Raw genomic sequence first — 8,523 nt, forward strand, 5'->3', positions numbered from 1 at the left:
ATGTCCCAATTTCCTGGAATGAATTATGTCTAGTAAAATTAATTCAGAAAGGGATGGGAATATAGATTTATGGGAATTCATAGCCATGAGACAATGTATTCAGAATATTAACATTAAAAAAATTTAATTTCATAAACTGGGAACTGAAGGAATTAATGCTGACTATGCAATTATGTATGTTATGTTAGTTTCATATACGATATCTTTTTATCTGTCTTACAAGTACGTCGAAAATTCCAAGACATTTAAAACTTGAAATAGAAATTTGATGACACTGTGTAAGATCTATATTTTCAGTAATTACGGTAGTTAGATATGCCACTACTATGTTATTAACACTTTTATGGGGATAACTGATAATTGAAAAAGATGTGAAAATACATTCATTTAACAATGTTTTGGGATTTGTTAATGTTTTGCTATGTATTATAATGAGTGATGTACTGTCATGGAAGATTAAAGGGACACAGTCTGTCACTGATACACTGATTTCTGTGAACATTAAGTTACAAAAAAAAATCACATTTAGGCCTAACAAAATAAAATTGTGTGGTTCTGATTATGCTCAATTTTAGAATAGGTGGGGTAGGTAGCTTTTGTACCATATGTAAGGTGGTAGATTTTTTTATTTTATTTTGTTTTATATATATTTTTTTTTTCATATGTGAGTATCTAGTTCAAGTTGTTATGTTTTCTATTGTTTTCCATATGGTCTCTGTGTTATTGGTTTCTTCTTATCAGATGTACAGCCATTACAGATTGGAAGAACAGTTTTATAGTGTCTTTTTAAGTTGATGTCAGTTTTCGCATCCACTTTTTCTTGCGAGACTTCACAATTTTCGCGATTTTATAATTTTTTTCTTGAATGCATAAAAAAGTTTAGGGTCGGCAGTTAAAAGTAGGTGGGGTCGGTGTAACCATTCATTAAAGATATTTCTTGAGAGGACGCTTTTGATTGGGCAACCGCCATTATACAATCAGTTTCATTCACTTTCTAGAGGGCGCTGTCCACATTTGAATATTTATAAGAAGTTCTACCAAATTATTTGATATGTTTTTGATAGTTGGACTAACATTTTGATTTTTTCAGTATGCAACAAAAAAGCATTTAAAGTTACAGACTGTGTCCCTTTAAAGACCACAAAAAATATCAAGATTTACAGAATATAGCTTAAAAGTAGAGAGTATTGTGTGATTGACAAGTAAATCTATGATATCAACTCTTCTGCCACTAGAGGGCGCACTCTACCACTAGAGGGCGCACTATTCGACTGGTTGTTTTTCATGGCATATGTCTTTTTGTTTATCATGTTGATCTATTGTGTAATGTAAATAGTGCATGCTATTTCAAAATCTTTATGTAAAACAGAAGTGTGTTAAAAGTTTCGTAAATATCTGTAGTAAGTAAAATAAAAGAATTGGCTGGAATGTCTTTTTAATACTGGATTTACTCCAACATGGGCTTTTTGGTTTTTCGGGGTTTTTTTTTATTTAGTTCAATTTTAAATTACAGAAGAGGTAATTAGAAAATGTGCCAAATCTTTTCACTGTCTTCCAAAGAATTTTTAGGAGTTACAAAAATAAAAAAAATTAGTTTTTGTTCTGCCACGGCTGTAAAACAGCGTGGTTTCTTTGTAGCAAGCTTAGAATATTCCTGGGTCCCCCTACATGTTTTCTGAGAGTTAAGAAATTATATGATTCACAAGAATGTTTGTGTAATGCCTCTAAGTTGATTTAACACAGCACTGATGCACACCTATTTCTCTCATGACACATCAGAATTTCTTGTTCCCATGTCCTGTACTTTGATGATTCCCAAGAAAGTTTTTTTTTTTTCATTTTGACCCAAAACAACAAAAATGTGCCAGCGTTCCCTCACCTATTAGCGTGACCTTCTCAGGAGGGCAGAATGACATGGTGCATCATTATATAACCACCAGCATTTTTTGCAGCAGTGCTTAAAGCTGCACCAGCGGCAACTGGAATATTACTTTGAAAATTATTTGTTGGATAAAATACTTACTCATAATATCATACAACCCTGTACAGTATTGAATCACCTGTGGGTGAACATATTTTGTGTAACTGTATACATTATATGGTACAGTAAATCAAATCAAATCAAATCAAATAAAGTTGATTTTTTGAATCTGTCATAAAAAATCAGTGCCTTCAATGATGATCACAATTTCAACTTCTTGCTGCACTATTTACAGATGAATTGACCACTAGTTAACAGATACAATGTCTTTTTAATAAATAAGTGACTGATTTTTAGTGAACATATCGTTAGTTACTAGATGGAAAATATATCCTAGTTGCAGCTAGTGCAGGTTTAACAGATGGCCCCTGACAGAGCTGGAAAACACATACTTGTGAAAACTGGAAAGGGTAGGCAAATTAGTAAAGATTCCAAAAATTTATGCAAATATGCCTAGCAACAAGATCATGCCCATACCAACCATCAACTGCAGTTGTCCTACAGCACCATTGGCATATTTTTTTGTTATTTTTTTTTACAATACTGTACATGTACTTTATTATATAATATATGAATTTTTTCAGAGTTTTTAAGTGCGAATTCCCCCAGTTGGTTTTGTTTCACCATTTTGAAGTAGTTTTTGTTTTTTAGTAATCATGTGTTTTATATAAGAATGAAAATAAATGGAGATTTTTTGTTATAGAAATTTTAAAATGTAAATTGTAAATTGTCTTTCCATTTCAGTGCTTCATATTTGGTAGATTGTATAAAACTAGGCAATTTTGTGATAATGTACTTGGCAATATTGAGGTGTATTTGAACTTGACAGCTTTGTGATAATGTACTTGGCAACATTGGGGTGTATTTGAACTTGGCAGCTTTGTGATAATGTACTTAGCAACATTTGAACTTGGTTGCTTTGTGATGATGTACTTAGCAACATTTGAACTTGGCCGCTTTGTGATGGTGTACTTATCAACATTGGGGTGTATTTGAACTTGGCACCTTTGTGATAATGTACTTAACCTTCAAAACTTTTGAGGCATTATGCCAATGCTATCCAAGAACATTAAATAGTAATATATTAGAGAATTAATATGTGTTGGTGTTTTTTTCCTCGTAAACATACAGATATGACAGAGATCATTAATATACAATGCATTTTTCCTCTCATACATACAGATATGACAGAGATCATTAATCTACAATGCATCATCAACTCTTTTGACTGTGACTGTTACTTTGTTCAAGAACTCTCCAACCTATTCTCAGTTAAAAAGAATAAAAACCAAAAGGTTAACCTATGTTGTGCTGAGTACGGTTAGCTTCACTTACATTATGCTAGGTCAGATTGAGTTTGGTTAGGCTAGCTTATGTTAGGCTATGTTATGTTAAATTAGGTTATGTTATGTAAGATTAGGTTAGGTTAGGTTAGGTTAGGCTAGCTTATGTTAGGCTATGTTATGTAAGATTAGGTTAGGTTAGGTTAGGTTAGGCTAGCTTATGTTAGGCTAGCTTATGTTAAATTAGGTTATGTTATGTAAGATTAGCTGAGCTTAAATTAGGCTAGGTTAGGTTAGGTTAGCTTATGTCGGGCTAGGTTAGGTAAGGTTAGGTTTGGTTAGGTTAGCTCATGTTAGGTTAGATTAGGTTGGGTTAGTTTATGTTAGGTTAGGTTAGGTTAGCTTATGTCACGTTAGGTTGGGTTAGGTTAGCTTAGCTTAGCTTAGCTTAGCTTATGTCATGTTAGGTTGGGTTAGGTTAGCTTATGTCATGTTAGTTTATGTTAGATTAGGTAAGCTTATGTCACATTAGGTTGGGTTATCTTAGCTTAGGTTAGATTAGCTTAGGTTAGGTTAGGTTAGCTTATGTTAGGTTCCGTTAGCTCAATTATGCTATATTAAGTTCTGTTATGCTAAGTTAGCTTAGCTTTGGTGATCGCGTCGGGTGAATGGTTACCTACAATGTATACTGTACTTTTAATTTTTTTTAAATACAGTACCACAACAATTGCTAAATTAAAACGATTTCATGTAATAAAAAAATAAACCAGCTTAATTTAATGTTTAGTAAAGGAGGAGATGAGACGGAGATATATTGCACACGTTTGTGTCTATCAAACGCTATGTATTGATAAACACGAGGGTTGAGTGGTTATTGGCTATCAACATTTAGTACTTTTATAAAAACAAAATACTACAAAGGTAGTTGAATTATCAATAATAATTTCAAAAATAAATCATCTTCAATAATGACGGAGAAGAGAGATGTTGCACACGTGTGTATGTCAATGATGTGTATTAATGAACCCTGTGTGAACGCAAGAGTTGCGGAGTATAGTATCGATTATGAATATTGCATATTTTCATTAAAAATAAATACCACAAAAGTGAATTATCAATAATAATGTAACTCAATACAAAAATAAAATGACTTCAATAAGTCTTTTCAATTAAAAGTACTGACATGATAGGTTTATGGGTTCTACGTGTGTTGCATTGCTTGTCGGACAATTCAACAGCAATACCTAACGTACCTGCAAAAAATATATACTTTATAAATAAATTGTTGACAGAATTTCATTTGAACATAAACGTATTTTTTCAGATAAAATATTCTAGCAATCTCATTTAGCACATATGTAGCATGATTTTATTTGACACATTACTGCACTAAATTCACGATGTGTATTTTTCACTCAAAACTTTCAATGTTTACAAGAACTTAGTATCTATTTGCTCCCGATGTGCATGATTAATAAGATATCGTGAGTTTTCAATCTCTTGCAGCGCGTTCAAATTTTCAAGCCGCTTCACGATTATAACACGGACCTATAAGCTTATTGGCATAGCGGCCAACATCCCCATCTCTCTGGGCAATACAATCAGTTGAAGTATATGCAATTAACCACATATATTTAAGGTATTCACATTGACATCTCTTTCCTATCAGGTCCCCAGTTATATAGCTGGGTTAACTGTGGCACAATTGTGGTTCAAATCTTGGTAAAGGGCTTTAGCCATTCAGAAACACGTGGAAGCGGCGGGGCTCAAACGGGGCTGAAACCGGTATGTGCAGATTCAGAGTCGGCACTCTGACTATTAGACGAGGATTTCACAGTCGAAGTCTTTCGATTTAGTGGCGCGCTTCATTTTCTCACTCCACATAATCATGATAATAGCCGACAATTCATATACGTTATCTAGCTCAGTGGACGTAATTCGGATGGTGATACAGATTTTTGAAAATGTATTTTTACCTTTCATTCGGTCAGGAGTTTCGACATTTTTTATGGTATTAAATATAGAATGTATACTAAAATGAGTATCTATCGTTATTGTTACATGTATAGAAAATTATTCCGCGGAAAAGTTGATCCATGGTACAGACTTATGGATTTTTTCATGAAACGTTAAACTCATTTTGGCGGCACATTCTTAGACCGTCTTATCCTTTCCAATACTATATCCTGCAGCTATTATGGGAGTATTCCCCTCCCAGGGTAGGTTATCCACGGTCTAGCTGCTACTCATCCGGGCTTTTCTGCTTTACTGTGACCACAGTGTGACTGATGGCAGCCCTATAGAGTCGAATGCGGTCCCGAGAGTGCTAACCCGAGAGGCTTCGGCTTTTTTTTCGACTGCTTTCCGTATCACTGTCCGAGGTCTTTCTGTAAGACCATAAACTCCCGTAAATCGAGGTCAAGTACATCTACCATCCTATTCTGTATTTTAGAAAGCTGACATGATGATGATGTATAATGATGACGAGCTTTGACTTACTGACCGTTGTCTTGGTAACCCATCAGTCAGGCAGTCAAATAATATGCATTAAAAGTAAGTTAATTATCTTGAATTGTATTTGGTCATTGGGTCGGAAATAGACATCTGTTGGTCCGAGTGGGTTGCGTATACGAACCCCCAGCGGTCGAAATGATTCTTGTGTTTCGAAGCGTTTCAAGTTGGTTCAGGTATATCCACGAGTCGACAAACTTTCAGAGTGACTTCGCCAAGTCTGTTTAGAAAACGTATAAATATGTCCTCCCAACCACCACCACTACTGCTGATTTTATTACCAGAATTTTTTTTCTAACATTATAAAGTTTTATCGACATTTGCTACTCTCTGCATATTTTCCATTTTTATGCGTTCTCTAAACAACGTAGAACAGCTGACCGATCCAGTGACCCCAAACTGCTACAAAAGCCAAGAAAGGCATTAATTACTCCGCCAGGAAACCGACAAAGCGAAATTGTGACAGTTTTGGAGATTTATACCCTCTCTCTACACGACTTGGCTAAAACGATGGCACGTAGGAGTTATTTATCACTTCAAAACGCACACCAACTTTGAATATCTTCTGGACTATCAGCATTTTTCTACAATTGGGCGACGAATTTATCAGAAAGATTTTTATGAAAATGTTACCACCTGTTGAATTATCCAAAATACTTTGCATTTGAGACATGAACGATGGTCATCCGATAGAGGGGAAAAGTTCAATAAGTACAAACGATCGATGAACCATGGTCCCAAATGCCTATTGGCTATTTCGAGAAATCGAGAAAAACACTTTCTTATTGTGTCAAACCTTCAACCATGAAGAACCGCCAACTGGAACTCTTTTTTAAAAAGCAACACAAATCTGTTTGTCTATATTTATGTACGCGTTTATGTATGTATGTATGTATGTATGTATGTATGTATGTATGTATGTATGTATGTATGTATGTATGTATGTATGTATGTATGTATGTATGTATGTATGTATGCGTTTATGTATGTATGTATGTATGTATGTATGTATGTATGTATGTATGTATGTATGTATGTATGTGTGTGTGTGTGTGCGTGCGTGCGTGCGTGCGTGCGTGCGTGCGTGCGTATGTATGTATGTATGTATGTATGTATGTATGTATGTATGTATGTCTGTCTGTCTGTCTGTCTGTCTGTCTGTCTGTCTGTCTGTCCATCTATACATCTATCTACTAGTATGTTTATCTATCATTTTCCTCTCCCATTTCTGTCAAATCGAGATGTCATATTGTTGGTGTTTACCAAAGGAAAGTATAGCTTACGTCTAGACAAAATGACAAGTTGTTTGGTATTGCAATAAATACGAAATGTGAAAATAGAAATAAAATATGGGAGGGGACGTTTTACAATCGTACAGACAGAGAAAGGCGGGAAAACCATGAACTACAAGAGTTTCAGTTCATTGCACACTTTTAAAATAATAACTGTGGTTTTCAGTTTTCAGTGGGTCAACGGGCTGTCCTTGAAATGACAAATGACAGTGACGTCACATGAAAGGAACGATTTGTCATGGAATGGTCCGATCTAATAAGTCTGTCAACTTATCTCATTTGAATACAAAGGGTACATATGATAATAGAATATCGGGCCATCATGATGAATTGAACAGTTACTATATACGTCGTCAGAAAGACTGAATGTGCTCCATCTATATCACATTCTATAAATAAAATATATTGAATTTGAAGGGTATACTGGTGTAAGTAGATATTACAACTACGGTCAGTTGTACACCGATGAACCTTTTAATTATTTCTATACAGGACAGGGGATAATGATAACTGCATAGGTAGGAAGGTAGGTAGGTAGGTCGGTCGGTCGGTCGGTCGGTAGGTAGGTAGGTAGGTAGGTAGGTAGGTCGGTCGGTCGGTAGGTAGGGAGGGAGGTAGGTAGGTAGGTAGGTAGGCAGGCAGGGAAATAGGTAGGTAGGTAGGTGGATAGGTAGGTAGGTAGGTACGAAGGTAGGCAGGCAGGGAGATAGATGGGTAGGTAGGTAGGTAGGTAGGTAGGTAGGTAGGTACTAGAGATAGATAGATAGACAGATAGGTAGATATACAGATAGATAGATATATAGATAGATAGATAGATAGATAGATAGATAGATAGATAGATAGATAGATAGATAGATAGATAGATAGATAGATAGATAGATAGATAGATAGATAGATAGATAGATAGATAGATAGACAGACAGACAGGCAGGCATACATTAGACGTCAACTATTTATATGTATGTTATAAAGAACATACACGATTTTTCTTTTGTACCAATAACGAGTTTCAAATTGTCTTTTCGTATGTCTTTTTTCGAAAATTAATGTCAAATTTCCTGTCGAAGTTACTTTCTAATGGGAAAACGTGGAGTTGACTTGACTCAACCACACAGCTTGCAATACTGTTTTGGTTTTGGCAATTATTCTGGACAAAATAAATAAAAACAAGTGGGTACATTTTTGTATTTCCGTTACGTATATCTTGTTATTCCCGTTTCGATATGATCACCGATAAGCCAAATTTATTTGATTCCAGCGACCCCTACATAGTTTATTTTCAACGACACAAAGGCTGTGGTTTCGTATCTTTTGACCCACGTCCAACAGTCAGCGTTCCGACATCCAACACAACACGTAACAACCGCCAACTCTTTCTGACAAATTCTATGCATTGAGTAGGTGGGACTTAATTGAATTGACCCCTTTTCATTCATGCAGGCCTGTCGAGTCCCGA

Source organism: Glandiceps talaboti, chromosome 9 (assembly GCF_964340395.1).
Source record: "Glandiceps talaboti chromosome 9, keGlaTala1.1, whole genome shotgun sequence".
Classification (NCBI taxonomy): Eukaryota; Metazoa; Hemichordata; class Enteropneusta; family Spengelidae; genus Glandiceps; species Glandiceps talaboti.